The sequence below is a fragment of the Dromiciops gliroides genome, chromosome 6, assembly GCF_019393635.1.
Source record: "Dromiciops gliroides isolate mDroGli1 chromosome 6, mDroGli1.pri, whole genome shotgun sequence".
Taxonomy (NCBI): Eukaryota; Metazoa; Chordata; class Mammalia; order Microbiotheria; family Microbiotheriidae; genus Dromiciops; species Dromiciops gliroides.
Window position 1 is genome coordinate 52,099,718 of NC_057866.1, and position 25,738 is coordinate 52,125,455.

General features: G+C 39.4%; 1 pseudogene; it reads left to right on the top strand.

Moving 5' to 3' along the window:
• Nucleotides 1-22,367, top strand: part of LOC122731982 — a 54,913-nt pseudogene extending 32,546 nt beyond the window's left edge.
• The last annotated feature ends 3,371 nt before the right edge of the window (nt 22,368-25,738 follow it).

The following is a 25,738-nucleotide window of genomic DNA, read 5'->3' on the forward strand; positions in this document are numbered from 1 at the left end:
ATGCAAACTCAGATTTGCCTGACTCCAAGTGAAAAGATCATACCAAGTACCTCACAGAAACTTTCCATTTTTCATAGTTTATAATGAATATTAGTATATATGTTATACATATTGATAAATTATCTTCATGGTGGAACCAACAGAGGTCAGTGGCTGTCCATATGGAGGTAATCAGTTCTAGAATCTGTGAGAACTCTTCATTTAGTGACCCTCACCACTGGAGAAGCAATATGGTACAGTGGAATATTGTTGGATTCTAAGCCATTGGATGTGGGCTAGAACCCTGGCTCTCTGTGTGATCATGAGAAAGTCACTTTACCTCCACGGGATTAAATTTCCTGGGTCAGGAAGGAAGCAGATGCTGGAGACACAGTGGCAGAGCCTCAGTCACTGGAAGATTATGAGATACCAAGGTTAGAGTAGGACCAACATAACTGAATTAGTCTTAGACACAGAGCTGATGAAAGAAGTTTCCTTAAATCTCCATGATGTTGTTATCTAGCCATTTTAGTCATATATGATTTTTCCTGACCCCACTTGGGGTTTCTTGGCAACAATACTGGAGTGGTTTGCCAGTTCCTTCCCCAGCTCATTTTACAGATGAGGAAACTGAGGAAAATAGGATTAAGTGACTTGCCTGGGGTCACACAGTTACTACATATCTGAAGCTAGATTTGAACTCAGTTCTTCCTGATTCCAGACCTGGGTGCTCTATCCACTGCACCACTTAGCTACCCTTTAAATTTCCATGCTTATAGTCAATTTTCCCATATAAGGGACAATACTGAGCTGTAACAGGTTGGTGTTATATAAATCTATCTGCCAGGGGTAAAAGAGATGTGAGGTGAGTGATTCTATTATTTCAATTGACAATTAGTTTTGACTTTTTTAATTTCGTGTTTTAAGATGCAGTTCTATTAAAAAGTAAGCCAGAAGGGGGCAGCTAGGTGGCGCAGTGGATAAAGCACTGGCCCTGGAGATTCAGGAGGACCTGAGTTCAAATCTGACCTCAGACACTTGACACTTAACTAGCTGTGTGAGCCTGGGCAAGTTCACTTAACCCTCATTGCCCTGCAAAAAAAAAAACAGCCAGGAATATTGCTCTATTTTATCTTAAAAACAGAAAGACTTATAACATTGTCAAAGAAATCCAATTCAGAACATCAGAAAATGTAAACTTGATACTAATTGTAAATTACATGGGAAGTAGTGGCACAGTGGATAAAGCACCAGCCCTGGATTCAGGAGGAACTCAGTTCAGATCCAACCTCAGACACTTGACACTTACTAGCTGTTGGTGACCCTGGAAAGTCACTTAACTCTCATTGCCTTGCAAAAACCATAAATTAACAGACTCACACTATAAAAGAGCAACATGAGGAGTGGCTAAAGAGCTGGATGAGAGCTGGGTTCCAGATCAATCAGTTACGGATTCAAATCCTGCCTCTGACACAAGCCGTCCTTGTGATACTAGTAAGGTCACTTGAGTTTTCAATGCCCCAAGACAATTCTCAAAGACTGCTAGTCACTAATCTCTATTGGTAGAAGGGTTTTCCTTACTGAGAGCTTCCTATACTGATGATATCACAGGTCCATAAGTTTTCAAAATATGACCATACATATAAAATGAAAAAGACATTTTCAAAAAGCTGATCATTAAATTAAATAAAGAACCTGTAAAAATAAATAATCTAATAATAGTTTTGTAGATTAGTTGTAATATAAAAAAGAGGAGTATGAAAGGAAAACATAGCATATAAAAAGTAGATATATAAGTACATAGTATATAGAAGGTTCCACAAATCCAATGGTAATCCACTCAAAAGAAATGGCACAAGGGATACCCACTGAGAAAATTGTGATCCAAAGAAGATAACAGGTTAGTCCTGTGGAGAAAGTAAAGGATAACAGCTGGATAGACAGAGGCTTCCCTTGGTATTAACAAAATGTAAGAAAGACCTATGGTAGTGGAAGACCTTCAGCACCCTGGGCAGATCCTCTGTAGAGGCTTTTTTTGGAAGACCATTGGTAAGAATTTCACAGAATGAGGAGGCATGGATGGATTTCAATTTGAAACTGGCAAAGGTCAACAGTGATGGAACCACATAACACATAAAATAAAAAATAATTATATCATTAGACTCTAAAGTCACATACAACAAATATAACTCGTTTGATCAATTTATGCATTGTCAAATAATTGTCTGCATACATAAAAAGCTCTCTAAAAACATGATTTGCATAGAATGATAGCTTTAGAGCAGAAGGACTTTATAAAAAACCATTAGCTCACCTGCCCTACTTTTTACAGATGAGAAATTAGGCCCAGAGAGGCTAAGAGACTTTCTGAAAGTTAAATAAACATTATAAGTGCCAATATTTGAACTAAGGGCTTCTGATCTCTAAATCCTTTGCTCATTCTTCTGTGCCATGCTGCTTCAAAGCCCTCTGAAGTTTCCTTCTAGCCATAAATCTATGATTCAGTAATTTGGAAGTATATAAGCACTGTTTATAGTTTGTTGGAATTATTTAAGGGCTATTCAACTCTGGGTTATATGCTTTATAATTTGTAGAAGAATGGACTCACAGAACCTCACAATTGAAAAGAAATTCAGAGGACATTACATGGTCAACTCATACCTGAACAGGAATTCTCTTTTAACCCAAAGGTATTTCCCTTTTTGTGTGTCTGGATCTCTTTGGTATTCTTTTTTTTTTTTCTTTTCTTTTTTTGGTGAGGCAATTGGGGTTAAGTGACTTGCCTAGGCTCACACAGCTAGTAAGTGTAAAGTGTCTGAGGCCATATTTGAACTCAGGTCCTCCTGACTCCAGGGCCAGTGCTCTATCCACTGCGCCACCTAGCTGCCCCAGGAATTCTCTTAACAAACGGAAGAGCCCCATGTTCTCCAGTCAATTATATGACAAAATCTCAAAACTTTTCACCATCCTAGTTGTCTTTTATCTGGGCATTCTCCAATTTTCAATGTCCCTTATAAAATGTGACACCCAGAGAAGAACACAATACTCCAGATATGGTTTGACTAAGGAAGAATATGATGGGACTGGTATCTCCTTAACTCTGAATACTGTATTTTCTTAATTTAGCCTCAGACTATATTATATTTTTTTGGAATCCATATTACAATGGTGACACAAATTGATCTTGCTGTCCACTAAGTCTCCAAGGTCTGTTTTTAGATGAATTGTTATATAGACATGCATCCCCTGTCTTTTGTTTATGAAATTGATTTTTTTAATCTGACTATAAGACTTGACATTGAGGCAGCTAGGTGGTGCAGTGGATAGAGCACTGGCCCTGGATTCAGGAGGACCTGAGTTTAGATCCAGCCTCAGACACTTGACACTTACTAGCTGTGTGACCCTGGGCAAGAACTTAATCCTCACTGCCCCACACAAAAACAAAACTAAAAACAAACAAACAAAAAAGATTTGACATTTATCCCTATTAAATTTCATCCTATTAGATTTGGCCTTAAATTCTAGCCTATTCAGATCTTTTTTGAGTCCTTACTCTGTCATCAGAGATGTTAGCTATTCCCTCTAGCTTTGCATCATTCACTAATTTGATAAGCATACTATCTATGCCTTTATCCAAGTCACTGATAAAAAGTTGTATATAGCACAGATCTTTGAGATCTCTTTCCAAGCTGATATATAACAACCGATGACTACTTTTTAGGATGAGCTATTCAATCAGTTCTGAATCCTCCTTCCTAACTATACTCTTATCTAGCCCACATCTCTTTATTGTCTAAAAGATGCCCTGTCAAATGCTTTGCTAAGATCTAGATAAATTATATCTAAAGCACCACCCAATCAAACAATCCAGTAACTCTGTCAGAAAAGAAATGAGGTTAATCTGGAATGACCTGTCCTTGATGGACTGTACTAATGTTTTGTGAAGGCTGTTTTCCTTTTCCACATGCTCATCAACTATCCCTTTGATAATGCCTCCTAGAATTTTCCCAGGAATTAAAGTCAAGTTCATTGGCCTTAGTTTGCAGATTCCTTCCCTTTCTTGAAAATCAGAACATTTGCACTCCTCTAGCCTTGTGACACACTTCCTATTCTCCATTATTTTTTTCATAGATCAGTGGCAGTAGATAGGCAATCCCAGTTCTTCTAAGTATCTTGGAATGTAGTTTGTCTGGGTCCGGTGATTTGAACCAATCAAAATAGCTGAATGTTTTCCTTACTTATCACTATTTGAGTTCAACTTCCCTTTGGTTCTGTCCATTTTTATTTACAGAAAGCTTCAGAAACTTTTTCCTCCAGTGACTCCTTTTTGCCCAATATATTTTACATGACCCCCCAGTAAATATGTAATAAAATAGGTTTACAAATCAAACATTTACTGCAAATTTTTCACAACCCCCACATTAAGTTACACATGGGGTCACGACCCACATTTTAAGATGCTTTGATTTAAAGAGTATACTTCCATAGAGAAAAGAGATGAAAAATAAGAGTTGAGTAGTTCTGCTTTCCCTTTAGTGTAATCCATTATCATCATCCCATTCACCCTGAGCAGCAGCCCTGTCCTTTTTTGAATCTCCTTTTTTTTTTTTTTTAACTAAGATTGCATTTTAAAAGCCACACTCTCAGGGCAGCTAGGTGGCGAAGTGGATAGAGAACCAGCTCAGGAGGACCTGAGTTCAAATCCAGCCTCATACACTTGACACAAGCTGTATGACCCTGGCAAGTCACTTAACCCTCATTGCCCAACCAGAAAAACAAAACAAAACAAAAAAGCCACACTCTTGCAAGCTTCAGCTAATTCTGAGACTTAGCTCTCCTAGTCCTATTTTTATAGGGTGATAACATGTTTTTTGCATTAAGTATCCACTATTGTCCTTCTATATTCTCTCCATATCTTTTAGAAGTCTAAGTAGAGTGCTTGCTTTGGCAGCCCATATACTAGAAATCTAAGTAAATTAGTTAGCTCCCCATGTATATATATAAAAAAACCCCTCTTTTGTTTTTTATTGGAATTTTTTTCTTTGTATCTTCTGAATTTCATTCTTCAGAACTTCCAATCCTTCCTTATACTTACCCTATAGAATTTTAGGTCATGAGACTCTACCTTGCCTTTCTCTTTAAAATCCACTCTCCAAATCTAGGGTGCCTATCAGGTTATACCCAGCATTCTTCTCTTTCTTGATCATAAATTCAAAGATGGACATGGTTACTTCCTGCTAAGGTATATATCAATTCCACTCCAGCAATTAGTTATTCTTTGTGAGTCAGAATCAGATTAAAAAGAAGCAATTCCCTCATTGCTTTCCTAATATTTTAAAGGATGAAATTATCAATAAGGCAAGGTCAAAATATTATTAGCTGCTCTGCTGTTGATATAAAGGGAGAATCTACTAGATGGCTGGTAAAGACATCATACTTACCTACATACATATACATACATACCATGTATGCATGCATAAATGCATGCATATTCAAACTGATCAAAAACTAAAATGGATTATGAATAATTCTATAATATGATCACATATAACATATTATCTATACAATACACCATATTATAGTTAATGTTGTATACACAAATTATGAATCTTATTTGATATAATTATGTTTATATAACATGGATATAAGTAAATATACTGGCATATTATACATTATAACATTGTAACATAATGCTATATAATTAAAAACTAATATGATATATTATATATATAATTTATAATTTGTCTTAGTTTTATGATCAGGTTTCCCAAAGTCCCCATCTATATCTCCCTATCCAAATATATGCTCAGATTATAGTATCACTGGCTCTGTTAATATTCCTTCAAATGCTTTCAACCATGCTTCCCTCTCTCTGCTTATTCCTGGGTTTCCTCATAGAAAGAATACCTTTCCAAAGTGCAATGTAATTCCTATCCTGCTCATTTTGTTTTTAAATGTTTTTTTTTCTTCCACTTACATGTAGAAGCAATTTGTAAATTCATTTTAAAAAATTTGAGTTCCAAATTCTCTCCCTCCCTTCCCCCACCCTATTCATTTTCAATAACGTCTACCCTTCCAGAGCCATATTCTAGTCATGAGTTCTATCCCATGAAGTTTCATTTGGAGGTGAGGGGGTCGCACTTATCTCCTTGCCTGAGGCTGTCCTAGTTCGCCCAATCTTATGCATAGCTACAAATAGTTCCCGGGGGTGTAAAGTTGGAGGGGAACTTCGAGACCATCTACTCCAGGGGTTATCTAAATGTTTTGATGTCATGACACCGTAGTCAGTCATATCAAGCCCAATGGACCCCTTTTCAGAATAATATTTTAAATGCATAGGATTATAAAAGAAGCAATTATATCAAAATACAAGCATTAAAATTTTTTTATAAAAGCGCATGGGACCCAGGTTAAGATTATTGATCTAGGGGCAGCTAGGTGGCGCAGTGGATAGAGCACCAGCCCTGGAGTCAGGAGGACCTGAGTTCAAATCTGGCCTCAGACACTTACTAGCTGTGTGACCCTAGGCAAGTCACTTAAACCCCAAGTGCCTCACAAAACAATAATAAATAAATAAATAAATAAAAGATAATTTAAAAAAAAGAATTATTGATCTAGTTCAACTCTCTTGTTCTACAGGTAAGGAAACTGAGGGTCCAAAGAGTGATTTGCCCAGATCAGCAGCAATAGTAAAATAACTGGGACTCGAGCCCAGGTCCCCTGTCTCCAAACCCAGGATTCATTTCATTACATTATGTTACAGATAAATCCCAAAGCCCCACAGGAATTAAGCTAGCCAAAGCATCCTAATCATTGCTAAGCAGTGATTTAGCAGATTATAAGTTTCCAGAGGTATCATCAATGGATCAGCTGCTGGGAAGGGCTTTATTTGGGAGGATTCAAGAGAAGAGGAAATAGATTAGAAATTCCCTGTTTTGTCAGCTTATTCCTATGGAGATCATTTTTCCCCCAAAGACTCCATGGGAAGGAGAGACTTAAAGAATTGTACCAGGAACCTTTGCTTGGCCCTTTCCCTACCTGATTAAATGAGGTAACCCCTCTCTTCTGTCCCTTAATTAAGTTTGAAGCTAAGCTCTGAGTTTCCTGACCCTTTGGGCTTTCTTTTCTTAACTGAGTGTGGTCCTTATTTTTTCTTGGGGCATGACTTTATTGGGGAAAAGGAATAGGCTGGTAGATAAATATGTTTAAAATATTAGTGGTCATTCCTTTTTAAAATCCTTTAGAGATTTCCCCCAACCCTATTGCATAATCTCTCCCTCACTCCCTCTTTTCATATCATTGGCCCAGGGTTAGTATTGAACAATGTGTGGAAAGAATATATATAACATGTCTCTTTGTATGCTGGGTGGGAATGTGATCATGAGCTGGGAGAATAGCCCTACTCCATTTTGTCTTTGTTGAATAGGTAGATCCTATTGTACCTCAAAAGGAAAAACATTTCTTAGTATCTAGATGGGATACTAAGGGGGGAAAAATCAAATTTTGATCAGAGAGTGAGAGATGGAAAGGAGCTTGGAGACCATGTAATCCAATAGGCTTATCTTACAGATGAAGAAGCTAAGCCCTAGGTAGCTGTGACATACCTAAGGTCCACACAATAGTGAGCAGACGATACACTGTTCAACTCAGTTTCTTCTATCATGTTCCTTAACCACCAAACTTAATGGTGCTGATGAGGAGAACATGACTGCCCCATCAATCAGGAGGAGAAAGAATCTCTAAAGGTTGTTTAGAGGCTCCCTGAAATAGAAACTGATTAATTCCTTTGAAGTGCTCCCTTCCCTGGAGTCCCTAGGATGACATTAAATAATCCAAGTGCCGGGGAAAGCTTTCAATTTCTGCTATCATTGTTCACCTTTAAATGGATCGACTCAAGTGGAACAGAGTTAGATTGGTGTCTACTTTGCATTATTAAGTTATAGGAATGATCTAGCCAGGTGCTAGAAAGGAATAGGATGATATGAAAAATGTCAATGGAAGGATGGTAGATTTGAAGCTACACTATGATGCAGTGGAAAGAACACTAGCTCCAGAAGTCAGAGGATGTGGGTCCAAATCTTTGCCTTACCGTCTTATTGCCTGGCCTGGATTGCTCACCAATCCCATTGGGTTGGAGTAAACAGACCTAGGATCATTCATGGACAGGTAAAAAGGTGTTAGAGGCTAGCAGGATATCAAACTCTGCTTAATTACTTGCATTTCCATCTCACTGTTTTTTCAGAAATTGTCTAAGATATGCTGATCCCTCTTAGCGCTGCAGTTCCTTTTAATGGATGTGCTAACCCTGCCATGTTCTAGATAGGGTTACCATTGTTTTCCTCATATCTACCATCTGCATCAAATGGTCTTGCAAGACTCCAACATCCCTTTAAACTACATGTTCAAAAGGACAGCCCTTCAAATTACACATCCAACAAAGATACCTCCCAATTCTCAGTGCATACCGGCTGATGGCACCTCACTACACAGCCCATGCACAGGCTTCTGAAAGGTATAGGCAAGCAGAATTTCCTCCAAAGAGGAATTTCAATAGTGAGAGATGAGGGTTTTAAAAGACAGAGATTCTAGAGATTCCAAGCATAGGGAATGGGGTACACTAATGGACTGGTAGGTCATGGCAGAATGAAATCAGGACAGACTAAGAACTTCATTGGGTCTAAACTATACCTAATCAGGCCACATACTCGGTAGGCTCATTACCTTGCCACTGTTTTTTACTGTTTCATGATGTGATACTGTTTATAATCTTCTTTCTATCCTCCTCCTTCCTGTTGTTTTGCAAATGAGCATGTGTCCTAAATTGATGTTGCCCTTGGCTGCCACACCTCTCCAATTGGCAGAGCTCAAGCTTGTGGGTTGGGATGGTTTCTGGGCTTTCTTGGTCTCCTCATAGCAGCCATTGTTCTCGTTAAACTCCCCTAAGAAATGTAAATAATCAGTGTCTTCCTATTTATCCATTTCCCATTTTTCAAAATCAGCTTATTGAAGCAGGTTAGGGATGTTTCATGAGTAGCAGCATAGTGTAGTGGCAAGGACATTGGATCTGTGGTTAGAGGACTTTAGGAAATCCCTCTTATGACACTTCCCATCAGTGTAGTCATGGGAAAGTCACTACACCTTGCCAGGCCTCATTTCCTCATCTGTAAAATGAAGTGGCTGAACTAGATAGCCTCTGAGGACTCTAGCAGAGATATATGATGCACAATCCCCGATCCTATGACCACAGTGAGGAGGGGGAGGAGGTTTTAAAGAGTATTTGAATTTTTTTTAAGTATATTTGAGATCAATACCTGATAAGAGATTAGCCCAAAAATTGTCAGAGGAGAAACCAAGTGGATGAAGAATGCAAATTGTCCACATGTCAATTAAATGGATAGCCCACTGTTTATGTCTGCCGATATTTGTGTCTTGGATAGATATTAGAAAGGGACATTGAGTGGAGTAAAAAACTGCATAATAGAAGAAGAGGCAGTTGGAGAAAATTTCAGAAATTCCATGGCACTTTTAAAGATCCCTAGGTGACTGATGTTGCTAAAGCACATATTTGTTTGCTGGTAGGGGGTTTTCCCCCCTACTGTTATTGTTGCTTACATATGCATTCTACTACTAAGGATCTATGACTGGAAACTATGGAATGCTACACTGTCAAAACAGACAAAATTTTGAGTAATGGAGAGATGTATGGTGCTTTTAAGTAGGCAACTATATATTGTAAAGTTGCTACCTGTACAGTGGCTAAAATTCTAGCTAAACTGTCTAAAAATCTATTGAGTGGTTGCCATAAATTATAAGCTTTAGCAAGAGTTTAGACTTTTAAGTATTTATTAAGGAGCATAAGAATTTGGTGAGGAGAGAGAAAGAGGCCAACCTTCCTTCATCTATCTATCTCAGGGAGCCAGCATCTCAGCTCCATTCAGAATGAGAACCCAGGTGAAAAAGAGCCCTCACCCCTTCTTTGTCCCAAAAGCCTCCCCCCAAAATGGAAACAGGGCCATGTACACACACACACACACACACACACACACACAGCTCCAAGCTAATTGGCTGGTAGCTTTGATCGACAGTACCCACGAGCAAACATCACTTCCTGACTCCAAGGCCACCTGGCTTGTCCTCAGGCCAGAGCTCGCAAAATGTTCCTCCCAGCAGGGGGCAGTATTCCAACTCTCACAATATCAGGCACTATGCTAGGTATATATATATATATATATTTGTGTGTGTATGTGTCTTTTAAGGAGCAGTCACTATCCTCAAGGAGCTTATATTATGGTAAGACAAATTGTATATATATGTACATATATACACATATATATATGTGTGTGTATAGATATATGTGTGTGTGCATGGAAAGTAGATACAAAGTAATTGGGGAGTGGGGGTAGGAAGAGGTGGAGGAGGAAAATAAGTAAGATCTCATGTAAGAGGTGATGCTTAAACAGAATCTTGAATTAAACTGGGGTTTCTAAGAGATGGAGGTAAGATGGGAGTGCATGGGAGAAGGCTAATAAAAGGCATGACTGTGGAGGATAAAATGTTGTGCATGGGGGACATTAAAAAGGACAGTCTAACTAGACCAAGAGTTGGGGAGGGCTAGATCCAGCCTGCTGCTGCAAGAGCTAAGAATGTTTTGTTACATATTGAAATAAAGTGTTATTGTATTTTGAAATGTAAAAACAATTCTTAGCTCACCAGTCATACAAAAGCAGGTATTGTGGGGTGCAGGGGGTTCATCCCTTGGGCCATAATTTGCTGACCCCTGGCCTGGACCATAGTGTTCATGAAAGGGAGTAACCATTATAAGTCTGAATGCATAGGTTAAAGTCACCTCCAAATGCCAAACAGAGGAGTTGGAGAAGTGAGCTAAGATATCATCAGTGACATTTTTTATTAGACAGTGAGGTGGGTTGGTCAGTCATGCAATAAAAGAATAAAGGATACCTGGTAGACAGTTGTAGTGTTGCCCTGGTATCCATAAATTATGAAAAGCCCAGAGGAAGGTTGGATGGTATGTCGGGCAGATATTCTTTAGAGCATTTATGAAAGGACCTGGATGAAAAGGAGGTGGTGGGATGAATGGGTTATAATCTGTAGCTTTGAAGAGGCATGCCCACATTGATGAAACCATGAATCTTTGTAAAAGTATTCAAGCACATATAGAATGCAAAAATCAGAATTGAAAGGGACCTTGGTGACCATCTAATCAAACCCATACTTGAATGAGAAATCCCTTGACAACATATCTGATAAATAGATATCAAGTTTTTGTTGAAGGCACTCAAATGAAGTGGAAACCACTCCATCCCAAGGCAGTCTAAATGCAGATTGAAAAGCATACTATTTTGGGGGCAGCTAGGTGGCTCAGTGGATAGAGCACTGGCCCTGGAGTCAGGAGTACCTGAGTTCAAATCCAGCCTCAGACACTTAACACTTACTAGCTGTGTGACTCTGGGCAAGTCACTTAACCCCAATTGCCTCACTAAAATACAAACAAAGAAACAAAACAAAAACAAAACAAAAAACAACAACAAAGATCACTACAATCCTTTCAGTCACCATGCTTCTTTCAGGAGCTCTCTTCTTTCTCTGTAGTATGTTTTTTTGGAAAAGCATACTATTTTTACTTTTGTTGTTGCTTTTTTGTTGTTGTTTCTTCTTTCTTGTGTTTTTTTTTCTTTTGTTCTGATTCTTCCCTTATAACATGACTAATGTGGAAATATGTTTAACATGATTGTAATGGATAACTCCCCAAAATTAAATGAATAATAGAATAAAATGAATTGAGCTAATTTTTATATGGCATATTTGCTCTTGTGACTACTTTCCTTTGGATGTTTTCCAGCTTATCAAAGTCCTTTCTAAAATGTGTGATACCCAAAACTAGACATAATAGCCTATACGTGGTCTGACCAGGAACTCTGTCCTGTACTCTAGGCCCCTCTTAATCCAGTCAAAGATTGAATTAGCTTCCTTGGCTGGCTTATCATACAGTTGGCTCATATTGAGTTTGTCCTCCTCTAAAACTCCCAGATCTTTGTCAGAGAAACTGCTGTCTTACCACACCCCTACCATCTTGTATTTGTATTCTTAACAATGAAACCTATCCTTGAGATAACCTGTATTCAAAGACTACCCATTCACTAGACCTGTAGACCCCCTAGTGGCTTCAGAAATGCTTGACTGGTGTTTAGAAGTTTTATATTTCTTACAACTGATCTTTGTTATATATAGCCACAAAATGACAAATAGACTATATGATCTTCCCCTCAGCCACCTTTTTTTTCCTACTCTCACTGTTAAAAATTTGGTGCCGCACCTCTCTCCATTGTTCAAGGGATGTTTAGTGTCAGGGCAAAAGGAGAGCAGAAGAGGGATAAAAGGAGAGTAGAAAAATGTGTGAAGCCTTAAAAGATAATGCAATTCATTTTTTCATTCCAAAGTTGAGAATGTCAAAAGATGAATAAATAAAGTCATAAATTTTATTGTGATTTTTATCTTTAAGAGCTTCAGGGCAGTGGCTTTAAAGACACCAGTACAGATATAATCTCAGTGATATAGGAGTGAGTTTAAAATGACTGGATTTGGGGAGGCTGAAATTAAATTCTTTTGGGCAGTGACTAACCACCCCCCATCTCAAGTGAGCTTGAGTGAGTTTCACCTTCAAAAAGTTCTGTCCTGAGCAAGTGCCAGCCCCACCTGGGGAGTAAGATGAACTGTTTAGTTAATGGGAGCAAGTAGTCTTAGGGCCAGAGTATGGTCAGGCAGACAGGAATTCTCACTGAGTAACCAAGCTCCATCTATTCTAGAAGAGGGCCAGAGAATGTGGAATCGCAGAAAGTCAAAGATCACCTTGTCCATTCCATACCTGAGCAGTAATCACCCACAAGTGGTCACTCAGTCTCTAAAGATTTTCAGAGATGGGGAACTCACAACCTTTCAAGGCAGCACATTGGAATTTTGCATAGCTCTAAGTCTTAGAAAGTTTCTCCTTTATCAAGTTGATATATGCCTCTTGTATTTTCCCAACATGTCAGTACTTGGGATAAAAGCAGGAGAGAGACCATAAGCCTTTAAAGGGAGTAGCCCATAATTGTCTTCAGCTGAGGCACATTTCTGTGGCTATCATAGGAATGCAAGGACAGCACATAGCATGGTGTATGAGGCAGGGGAAGAGTGGGGTTCCCTGGCAGACTGCTTAAAGCTGGACATTTCTATGTATTGGAAGGGGGCTTTGAAAACCAAGTACTTAACATAACATACATGATATGACCAAATCATCCAGAAGGTATTTGTCTTAGTAGGAATGCTTTGTTTGGCATAGTCAGAATTTAATGTTATCACAATGACTTAAAAGTTCATTTGAGTTCTTGTAGTTATTATGGATTTTTTTTCATGAAGTTTTGTTACCATCCTGTCCAGAGTACCATAATAACTTCTAACAGGAAATTATATTGGAGAGCTCTGCAGTAGGGCTCTAGTTCAGATGTTGGAGAACCTCTCCGATTTTAGGGAAAATGTGGTCATATTACAGGATTTACCTTCAGACTTTACCTTTGGATGTTACTGTATGTCCCTCCCAAATGCCAGTCTTTGGGAAGGCAATTGGATTCTACTCCCACCTGGGCATCTAGAATATTATGACTGCACTCGGGATCAACCCATTAGCTGACATCAATCTTCCAGTAGTAGGCAGTCTGTGATGAGAAATTCTTTCTGAAACAGATGAGGGCTGCATCTCAGAAATCATTGTTTTCAGATTTCTCTCTACAAACCTTGAAAGGGGCTGGAGAATCTGGAAAAATAGCACTGTGGTGCCAGTTAGTTCTCCCTTCTGAGACCAAGCAAAGCAAGTCAAATCTTCCACTTGCCAGACTTTTAAATATTCGAAGAGAGATCTCCTTGTCCTCCCCAAGTTTCATCTTCGAACTAAACATCCCTAGTTCTTTTTGTGTGTTGCATGGTGTTCAGGCCTCCAATCATCTTAGTGACACACTACAATTTATCCATGCCCTTCCTAATATGTGTCTCCCAGAAATGAATGCTCCAGATGTGATCAAAGCAGGTGGTACCATCACCTCCCTTGTTTTAAACATTATTCTTCTGTTATTGAAATATGAGGTTAATTCAAAATTTGGTGCTGTCATATCACACTACTAATTCATTTTGAGTTTGTGGTCCATTCTGGATATTTTTCTTACAAACTATTCTCTAAGTATACTTTCTCCCATCTAGTTTCTATGAAGGGATTTTTTTTTAAAAGGGTAGTATTTCACATTTATCCTTATTAGATTTAGACCAACATCCTAATTTCTTGAAATCTTTTAAGATGCTGCCTCTACCAGTCAAAATGTTGGGTATTAATTCAAACTTTATGTCATCTGCAATTTTTTAAAAAAAGTTTGATTTTTAAATGCTTTTTGTTTTGACATCACCTTCACTTCAGAATATATCTTCCCTGAACATATTGGTGGAATGAGAGATTACTCTGAGGGTGTAAGTTTGCATGACTGGAAGATGATGATGCCACCAAGAGAAACAGAGAAGTTAGTGGGAAGGTGCTGAGTTCAGTTTGGGGCATACTGAATTAAAAGTTCTTAAAGCATCCAGATGAAGATGTGCAGTAGGCATTTAGAAATATGGGAGTAGAGCTCCAGGAAAAGGTAGGAGGTAATGATATAGATTTGGAGGTCATCTGCATGACTTGCCCAGGGTCACACAGCTAGTTAAGTGTCAAGTGTCTGAGGCTGGATTTGAACTCAGGTCCTCCTGAATCCAAGGCCAGTGCTTTATCCACTGCACCACCTAGCTGCCCCACCCAGTCTGTTTTTAAGGTGTTATTTTCTTCAGTATTTTTTGTGTGTTTCCTTTACCAAGTTGTTGACTATTTTTTCATGATTTTCTTGCATCATTCTCATTTCTCTTCCCAATTTTTCCGCTTCTCTTACTTTATTTTCAAAGTCCTTTTTGAGCCCTTCAATGGTCTGACACCAATTCACATTTTTTCTTGGAGACTTTGGATGTAGGAGCTTTGACTTTGTTATCATCTTCTAAGGGTGTACTTTGATCTCCCTTGTCACCGTGGTAACTTTCTATGGTCACAATTTTTTTCTGTTTTATGCTCATTTTCACAGGCTATTTCTTGACTTTTAACTCTTTGTTAAAGTAGGGCTCTGCAATTTGGAATTATGCCTAAAGGGCTATAAAGCTGTGCATACCCTTTGACCCAGAAATACCACTTTTGGGTCTTTTTTCCCAAAGAGATCATGGAAAAGGGAAAAGGACCCACATGTACAAAAATATTTATAGCTGCTCTTTTTATGGTGGCAAGGAATTGGAAGTTGAGGGGATGCCCATCAATTGGGGAATGGCTGGACAAGTTGTGGTATATGACTGTGATGGAATACTATTGGGATGTAAGAAACAATGAGCAGGAGGAATTCAGAGAAACCTGGAGGCTCTTGCATGGGCTGATGATGAATGAGATGAGCAGAACCAGGAGAACATTGTGCACAGTATCATCAATATTGTGTGTTGATCAACTGTGATAGACTAGATTCTTCTCATCAACCAATAGTACAAGAAAGTTCCAAAGGACTCATGATGGAAAAGGCTCTCCAAATCCAGATTAAAAAAAAAAAGAAATTGTGGAATATGGACGCTGATTGGACCATACTATCCCTTTTGGTTTTGGTGCTGTTCTTTTTCTTTTTTGAGGTTTTTCCTTCTTGTTCTGATTCTTCTTGTATAATATGACTAATGCAGAAATATGTTTAATGTTATATATCAGATTACCTGCTGTCTAGGGGAAGGGGGCAGGGAGGGGAGGGAGGGAGAAAAAATTTGAAATTGGAAATCTTATCTAAACAAAGGTTGAAAACTTAAATAAATAAATAAATAAAAATTAAAGTAGGGCTCTTCTTCCAGGGTTGAGGGTGTACTGTCCCAAGCTTTAAGTATTTTGTGCAGCTGTTTTCAGAGAGGTAACATTTTATTTCAGGAAGCTAGTCCACTGTAGTAGATAAAGCACTGAACCTGAATAAGGAAGACCTGAGTTTAAATATAACCTCAGACACTTACTAGCTGTGTGACTCTGTGCAAATCAACATCTGTCTACCTCAGTGTCCTCATCTATAAAATGGGCTCATAACAGCACCTACATAACAAAACAGTGTTGTCATGAGGATCAAATGAGATAATATTTTCAAAGTTCCTTAAAAATCATAAAGTTCTAGATATGTTAACCATTATTATTATATGAAAACTTTCTTCACACTTGAATTTTTATGTTTTTCATAAAATAAGTTTTTTCTGCCCCTTTTGCAACCAAATTGTGACATACTAGATAGACCAGATGACTTAATTCTGTTTACCCCTAAAGTTTATTGTCTACCCTTTTCAACAAGGGAATTGCTCAAAGACTAAAGAGGCAGTACTTTACCCAGAGAAGAGGGAAGCAGGTGCCTTCTGAATTTTGCCTTTCTTTGTATCCACAGCCCTTATCACAGTGCCTAGAACATAGTAAACACTTAATGAATGCCTGTTGAGTGACTGACTGGGTTGGGTCAGTACAATACAGAACTCTTGTGCAAAAGGAGCCCTGTCCTGCACTGTCCTATACAATGGACAAGCGACAAGGAGTCACCAGGAGCATGGTCAAAAGGTGGCATCTATCCAAGGTCAATATAACTTCATGAGAAGGTATCTTTCTGTCTGGTTCATGTTCTCAGTTTCTGTCACTTTTCCCTTTTAAAAATGTTTTAATTTGTTTTATTTTTAATTTATGAAACAAAACAAACATTTCCATAACATAGTATAATAAAAAAAAGATTGCACATGAAACTGCAAATCTATTATGCAGAGCTTGCTATACCTTTTAAATATGTAATAAGATTATGTTGAGTTCCTTTTTCTTTTTTCCTTTTTCCTTCCTTCCTACCCAAGATAGTTACCATTAGACACAAATATGTATACGTGTGTATATATGTACATGTATATAATAATTATATACGTACTTATATTTATCAGTTTTTTCTCTAGATGTTGATAGTATCCTCTTTCATATGTCCTTTCTAGTTAGAGTATTTATAATAGTCAAAATGACTTAGTCACTCAACGTTGTTCTTAAAACAATACTGCTATTACTGTATACACTGTTCTCTTGGTTCTGTTCATTTCACCCTTGATTATTTTGTGCAAGTCTAACCATGTTTGTCTAAGATCGAGCTCATCATTTCTTATAGTACAATAGTATTCAATCACAATCATATGCCACAACTTGTTCAGCCATTCCCCAGTTGAAAAGTATTCCCACAATTTCCAGTTCTTTACCATTATAAAGAGAGCTGCTGTAAATATTTTAGAACATATAGGTTCTTTTTCTTTTTCCCTAATCATTTTTGGAAATAGACCTGGTAGTGGTATTGTTGGTTCAAAGGGTATAAGCAGTTGAATAACACTTTGGATTTAATTCTAGATTGCTCTCCAAAACTGTTGGATCAGTTCACAGTTCCACCAGTGAAGAATTAATGTCCCAATTTTTCCACATCCCCTCCAATATTTGTTGCTCTCCCCTTCTATCATTTTAGCCAGTCTGATTGTTGTAAAATATCTTATGGTTGTTTAAATTTGCATTTCTCTAATCAATAATGATTTAAAACATTTTTATAGGACTAAAAATTGTTTTGATTTCTTCATTGGAAATTCATTCATAAATTCTTCACCCATCTATAAGCCTAAATAATATATTCCATGTTCTTCAAATTTTCTTGTGAACCTTCTCCTTATATATGTCATGTATCCATTTTGATCTTATTTTGGTAAATGGTGTAAGATATTGGTTTCTGTAAGCATCTCTATATCTGTGCCTTTGAATGGGTATTTCTTTATGTGCACTGGAAACTCTAAGAGGAGAGGAAGCTTGTACTAACATAGTCTCTCGGTGAATGGAGGTGTCATCATGAATGATGTCCAGGCCTGGACCAGGACAGGGGAGCTGACCCTGCCTTAATGAGAACACATCTTCCTAATGGGTTTTTGACTCCTGTGGTACCACAAGAACAATGTTCAATTCCCTTTCTGAAAAGAGACTCTGGCTTTGGAAATGGAAGAAAATCTTAATAGAAGAATAAACTGGAAGTATTGGGCTCCATACTCCTAGAACATGACATATGTATATGTATGCATGTGTATGTATATATACACATATACATATATACATTTTCATGTATATATGTACATCAACACACATATACATATTATCCACATCATATATTATAGTATATGATATTATGATATATTATGTTGTTATGCTCTGATCTATTAAGTCGTGTTATATGATATGATGTCATATAATAAATATATCACTTCATATAATATTAATTACAGGGAGGCTGGTGTGATGTAGTAGAAATAGCCCTAGATGTTTACTCAAAACTGAGACCTGAATTCCAATCTTACCTCTGGTTATTCCCAGTTCTGTGACCATGGGCCAGTTATTTAATCTTTCTGAGCCTCAGTTTCATCTGTAAAATGGGGATAATAACAGTAACCATAGTGTCTTTCTCAAAAGGTTATTATATGTATCAAATGACACAGCAGGATATTCTATTTAAAGTTCAAAAAGACCTTAACAACAATTTTGTTCGACTCCATCATCTTATTGATGAAGAAACGGAGGCTCCACAAGTGAAGTGACTTGTTCGTGGTCATATAGGTGGCAAATGGCAGACCCAGGATTTGGGAAACAATTGGTGAAATAGAAAAATTTAAGATAAAGTGGGAAATTCTGTAGCAAGAGTTTTAGAGGACAACATTGATCAAGGTACTGATTGTATCCCATATAACAGGGCAGTGGGGGAGGGAAAGATCCTGGGGCCTAGTTATCAAGGACTCCCAAGTGACAGGATCTCCCAGGATCTCAAAAAGGTGGGTTAGATATGAATAGATAAAAGAGAAGGGGAAATATGGAGGCAGTGTGATTCAGTGGAAAAAGTACTGGCTCTGGAGTCAGAGAACCTGGGTTCAAATCCTGATTTTGACACTACTACTTGTGTAATCTTGGTTAAATTTCAGTTTCCTACTGGCTCTGGGATCAGGAGGACCTGAGTTCAAATTTGACCTCAGACACTTGACATTTACTAGCTGTATGACCCTGGGCAAGTCACTTAACCCTAATTGACTTGCCAAAAAAAAAATAATAATAATTAAATCTCAGTTTCCTTAACTGTAAAAGGAGGGCCTTGTGTTAAATGGTTTCTAAGGTCCCTTTTAGCTCTAGAACTATGATAAAAGGCTAGAATTTTATCCTTTGACTTTTAGTGGAGAAGTTTCCAGAAAGCCAATGGAAGCAAATTACCTTAGGGCTTTCGCATTTCGTCACATTTGCTGAAATATTTCCAGTCTCAGCTATGTCAACATTAGAAAGTACATTTTGGTTTCCAGACTTCTATAGAAGATCAAACAGGGAGCTATATATATGTTGCCTAGGCAGCTTGCTTTTGTGTTTGGGTTCACCGGGTCTGGGTTTTCTGAAATCCCAGGGGGCTGGACTTTCTAGAGTTCAAAGTATGAAACCCACATGCAGAGCCAACTCCTTTAATGATGTGATAGAGGATGCCCAAGCTCTCATCTTCTTGATCCATGGATTGATGGGCCCTCAGTCTGCTCTTGAACTTGGATCAGATAGACAGAGTTGCTTAGGCAGGCTCAGGTTGTATCTCATAAAGATTTTCTGATGAAAAGCTTTCCTAGCTTTAAGTGAATCTGCTCTTCACTCCCCACCTCCTCCCTCTAGTTAACTTAAACCTAATTAGCGTATGATACCATCTGAGGATGTTGTGTTAGTCTCATGTTGTTCTTTCATCATTTCCTGTGGAGTGTGTGGGCCCTGTTATGGATGTTAGGAACACACAGCTTCTTAGGAACACAGATCTCTCTTCAATGAAACTTTGTGGTTGTGAATCACATAAATTAAAGTCACAGAGCTTCAGTGCAGTGTAGTACAGAGCCCTGGGCTGGGGCAGGGGTCTCCACCCTTAGATGTGGTGTTAAAGTATCCAAACATTCAGAAAAAGTGGTTCCGCAGGTTTCTACCACTGTGAGGTAGAGAAAATCTGTTTGATTCACATTAAAGATTTTGTAGGAAAAACAGGGAAGGAAGAACATGGTGAAGCAACCTTATACACAAGTCTTTGAAATGTGAAGGAAGTAACTTGGTACAAAGGAAAAAAGCCCACTGAGGTGGGTGGGAGAAGACCCAGATTCTTGTCTCAATCTTCCTCCTAATACCTCATGTGCCTTGGAGGGCTAGCATCTATGATATGAGGGCTTGCTGAGACCTTTTCAGGTCTGCTCATCCACCTTTGGTGTCCAGCTGGTCACCCAATTCTCACCTGTGGTTCCAAAAAGCTGTAGCATGTGCAGCGGCCACACCCCAGCAGAACTGTCTGGGCAGACAGGCTAAACCAGGTTGAGAGTTATGGACAGGCCTCAAAACTGTCCGTGTCTTTGTGCAACACTGCTTCATTTAAATCCAATTCAAGTTCAAGTCAAAACATCACTCCATGGTATCATTGGTCCTCTTCAAAAACAAAGGACAAGGGGGCAGCTAGGTGGTACAGTGGATAAAGCACTAGCCTTGGATTCAGGAGGACCTGAGTTCAAATCCAGCCTCAGACACTTGACACTTAACTAGCTGTGTGACCCTGGGCAAGTCACTTAATCCTCATTGCCCAGCAAAAAATAAAATAAGATAAAAAGGACAAACAACAACAATGTGTCCTCTGGCAAGTATATGCCCCTGGCCCTGGGCCTGAGTTTCCATTTCTGTAAAATGAAGGGGTTAGAGTGTAATATGAACTGAGGGAATGGTCTTTTGCTTGGTCTCTTTATCCTCAGCATCCAGCACAGAGCTTCGTGCATAGTGGGACCTTGACATATTCTTGTTGGATTAGATTAGATTGAACAAGAGCATCTTTCATTCATTTTTTTTTCAGGGAAATGAGGGCTAAGTGACTTGCCCAGGGTCACACAGCTAGTGTCAAGTGTCTGGGGCTACATTTGAACTCAGGTCCTTCTGAATCCAGGGCCAGTGCTCTATTCACTGTCCCTGAACAAGAGCATCTTAAAGCTCCCTCTAAGATTCTATGGAAAAAATGAGGCTTCCACTAATAAGTCTAATGTTTTACAATGCATGAAATATACCCTTAATATTCTATATGTGGGCCTACCCAGTATAGTTCTTTTATTGTTTGCTCTTTTATGTTGCTATACCTTTCGTTTTCCAGCAAAGGGACTCCAAAGAGCTGAGCTATCACTTTGCCCCATGTGTTTGCTAAGATGGAGCCTCTTTGCCTTAGACTCTGATGGGACAGTGTGCCACTGACTTGAGCTGGATGTTTTGTAACACCTTTTCCTACTACACCTGAGTAAATGCCCCCTTACTAAAAGCTAACTATGCCCGGCTGACTAAATATCAGCTGATTATGATGAGGAGAAGCACACTAGTCGGGGCTTGGGAGCTATAGTATTAGAAAAATTCCCTGAAAACTCCTCAGAATAAGCCCCTAGAACCCTGAGGAGAGATTCCGCAGCTTTGTATGGGGATCCAACTTGTCAGTGAAGGAGGGAGTTGGGATAAGGGTCTCCAGAGTCTACGTGAGCTCTTCCTGGACCACCACCTATTCAAAATCTAGCTGTACAACTTCATATAGGCTACACAGGGCATGACCAAGGCCGCATACAATCCAAACAGGCTTCATGTCACAGTAAGTGAGTTGTGCAGGGCTTCTCCACACCTAGCGAACACTTGAAATATGTTCTTTGCCAAAATATAACACAGGATCTTCACTGATTGTTTCTGGGAAGGATATTCTGATGTAGAAGCGCTATGTATTACTAGAAGGCAGGGATATTGACTTGCTATCTTTTCAGAAGTCACTTTTCACATAGCTCACTGGTGGTTAATTGTATTCCCTGGCACATTGAGTCTGCGATGGCCGGAGGAGCTGCGGAGAAAGCGACAGGACAGCGTCGGAAGCAACCACAGTCCAGGAGCCACCATATCTGAAGACATCAAGTCCAAGATCCGAAACTACTGCACGACATTCTTTGACAGCTGCTTCCCCAACCAGAACCAGACTCGCAACTGCTGGCAGAACTACTTGGATTTTCACAGTTGTGAGAAGGCCATGAACGAGAGAGGCGGTGATGCATCTGTCTGCGAGTGGTACAAGTGTGTCTGTGCTCTGTCCCGTGTCCTGGGTGAATTCTTGGGATGATCGCATTGCAGAAGATACCTTCCCTGGGAAGATCTGAGCCACTTTCTCTTCCTCCCTCATCCCCACCCTGATGCCTGGGGCTGGATCCCTTCTTCCTTCAGAGTGGGAGGAATGTGATCTTTGGCCCTGTGCTGGGAGATCTGAATCATGTTAAAATAAACTGTATTGGGGGGGGGGAGGGGGGGAAGCTAGGTGGCACAGTGGATAAAGCACCAGCCCTGGATTCAGGAGAACCTGAGTTCAAATCCGCCCTCAGACACTTTACACTTACTAGCTGTGTGACCCTAGGCAAGTCACTTAACCCCAATTGCCTCACCTAAAATAAAATAAACTGTATTGGAATCGGAAAAAAATTGCATTTCCTGGATAGAATGTTCAAATCCACCCTCAGACACTTTACACTTACTAGCTGTGTGACCCTAGGCAAGTCACTTAACCCCAATTGCCTCACGTAAAATAAAATAAACTGTATTGGAATCAGGAAAAAAAAATTGTATTTCCTGGATAGAATGTACATTCTTTGAATGTAAAAAGAATGTAAACTTCTTTGAGAGTAAAGAAAAAAAGTTATTTTCTTTCTGTGTATCCCTAGTGCTTAGCACAGTGGGTCATCTACAAATAATAAGCACTTAATGTTTATCAATGATATTTGTTAATATCTTTCCAGTCTCATATATTACTCCCCTTCCCACATGCTACAACCTAGCCAAGCTGTCCTCTGTTTCTTATACATAAAACTCTCTTTAAGTCTCTTTGCACTTGCCATACCCCACACCTGAAGTACACCTCCTCACTGCCTCATAACAATCCTTTACCTCCTTTAAGAAATAGCTCAAATGTCACCTTTTACATGCAGCATTTCCTTATTCCCCCGATTGCTAGTGCCATTACTCCCTAACCTCCTTGTATTTATCTTCTATATGATAGACATCATATATATACGCCTATCATGTATCTATATCCACATACATATGCATATATATGGATATACACACATACACAGCCAGCATATAATTATATGTGTAATTGTCCTAACAGAATGTCAGTTTCTTAAGGGCAGAGATTATTTCACCTGTCTTTTTATTCCCCAGCATCTAATATTGTCTAGCACGGAGGCTCTGCTTAATAAATGCACTTGATTGATTTATTGATTTTGTTTTATTTGAGTGGCTTGAATTTGGTGCCATTCACTTTACTGAAGAGAAGATCGGGCTGGATTGCCCAGAATCACTGACAGTTACAAGGAAACAGGAGCTAGAATTCTTGATTCCCCAGAGAAGGCTTAGAAACAATATGGGGAAAGTTCCTCTGGCTGATGAAATGGAATCCCTGGCCTGTGTCAATATGGAACTGTGCCAGCAAAGCTTGCTGATTGTCCTCCAAACAGAAAGCCTCTTTCTACCCCTTCAAATAAGGCCAGTGAAATGATTTAGAAATAGTTCTCTCCCATTAAAAATGAAATGCTCAGTGCAATCTTCCAGAGCCCCTGAGCCCTGCTCTCCTATACTGTGTTTCCCTAGCAGGGAAGAAGGGGAATTCAGCCACTGGACAGATTGCTTGTAGCCTTTGTTTAGTGCCTTATGGTGAAGGACACCTGCCTAGCAGAGAGAGGAGCCATGGCCAGTGGCAACATCTCTGCCCACCCTACAAGCCATCAACGAATAGTCACAGGATAGATAGCACTCTGATCCATTGTCCCTTTCTCCCCCAACCCTGGCTACCCTGTTCATGTTTACTCTGACAAGGGCACACGCACAAATATCAGTCTGGTCATTTAAACAGCTCCTTCAAAACAGTTGCAAATACCACAATCCCCAGCTATTCCCCTTATGTTGGCATTTTCCTTTCAGAGGGCGAGAAAAAACTCGTTTATCAAGTTTCTCTTGGCTTGAAAGAGGTAACACGTCTACCAGGCATACCAGCAATCTTTTGAACTGTGGTCCCTGTTCTCTGAAATATGCCAGCTCCCTCACTGGCATCACAGTAGGCTGAGGCAGAACCTAGGGCAGTATGCCAGGATCTCCTGTTTTGGAGGGTGGTTGCTTCCTGTCTTTGATTTGCTGGTGCAGAAGGGGACTAGAGTAAGTCTACCCCCTAATCCTTAACCCTTCTGGTGGGGGGAAAGATGAGAGAAGCACCTCCAGCCCTCACTGTGCAGTACCTATTATAGTCATATATAGGGAGCTGTCGGGACTTAAATCAAGGTCTCCTGATTTTATATTTGTTCCTGAATGTTGAGCTGGAAGGGACTTCAGAGGCTATGTAGCCCCACACCCTCATTTTACAGTCAAGGACACTGAGGCCCAAGGAGGTTAGTGATTGGCCCAATCAGGCAGTAAGCAGTATTATTTGAACCCAAATCTTTTGACTTCAGAACCAATGTTTTGGTAAACTAGTTATTGTTTCATGTATGAGTGTTAGTAGCTATTTCATAAGTGGTCATTGATGTGAATTAACATCCTTGCCCTTATCTAAATTATGAGTTAGATTTAAGAATGGAGTGGGGGGGTGGGAAGATTGATTAATAAACCTGTGGTGGATAGAGAGCTGGACTCATTCTCAGGAAGATTTGGGTTCAAGTCTAGCCTATGACAAACGTGATCCTGTGTGCCTATGTCTCTTCATCTCCCAATAACCATGGGCAATTCTCTAAGACCTAAGTTGCAGGAAAGGTGCTGAGCTACACTGGCTGAGGGACTGTCCTCACCAGGAGCTCCTTGCCCTGAAAAGATAGTAGATCCTACAAAATTGACTGATGGAAGAAGGAAAGAGAATAGAGCCTATGTCACTTAGGAAAAAAAGGGTCTTTGGTAGGACGATCCATGATAAACTTATGAGTTGTACATTCAAGCAAGGTGCTTGATTCCTGATTTCATCAATGTTCCCATCCCAACTCATCCCTTATCCAATGGGATTCAGGTGCATGCCCTTCCATGAATCCTCCATTAAAAATCCAACCAACCAGTGGCAGCTAGATGGCTAGTGGATAAAGCACCAGCCCTGGATTCAGGAGGACCTGAGTTCAAATCTGACCTCAGACACTTAATACTTACTAGCTGTGTGATACTGGGCAAGTCACTTAACGCTCATTGCCCTGCAATGATTGGAATGATGCCACTTGCTGGAGAGTTACTGTAGGAAAGCTCTGTCATGAGGAGAAGGCATCTGAGGGCAAGCCATGCAGCTTTCCTTGGCATCAGGAAGTGATGTTTGCTCGTAGGTACTGTCAATCAAGGCTACCAGCCAATTAGCTTGGAGATGTGTGTCCGTGTGGATGGCATGTTCCCAGTTTCACAGGAGGCTTGTGGGATGAAGAAGGGGCGGTTCTCTCTCTTTCATCAGGACTCTCATGGTGAGTGCAGCTAAAATGCAAGCTCCCTTTGATAGATAGATGAATCTAGGCCTCTTTCTCTTTTCACCAAATTCTTATTCTCCTTAATAAATGCTTAGAAGTTTAACTCTTG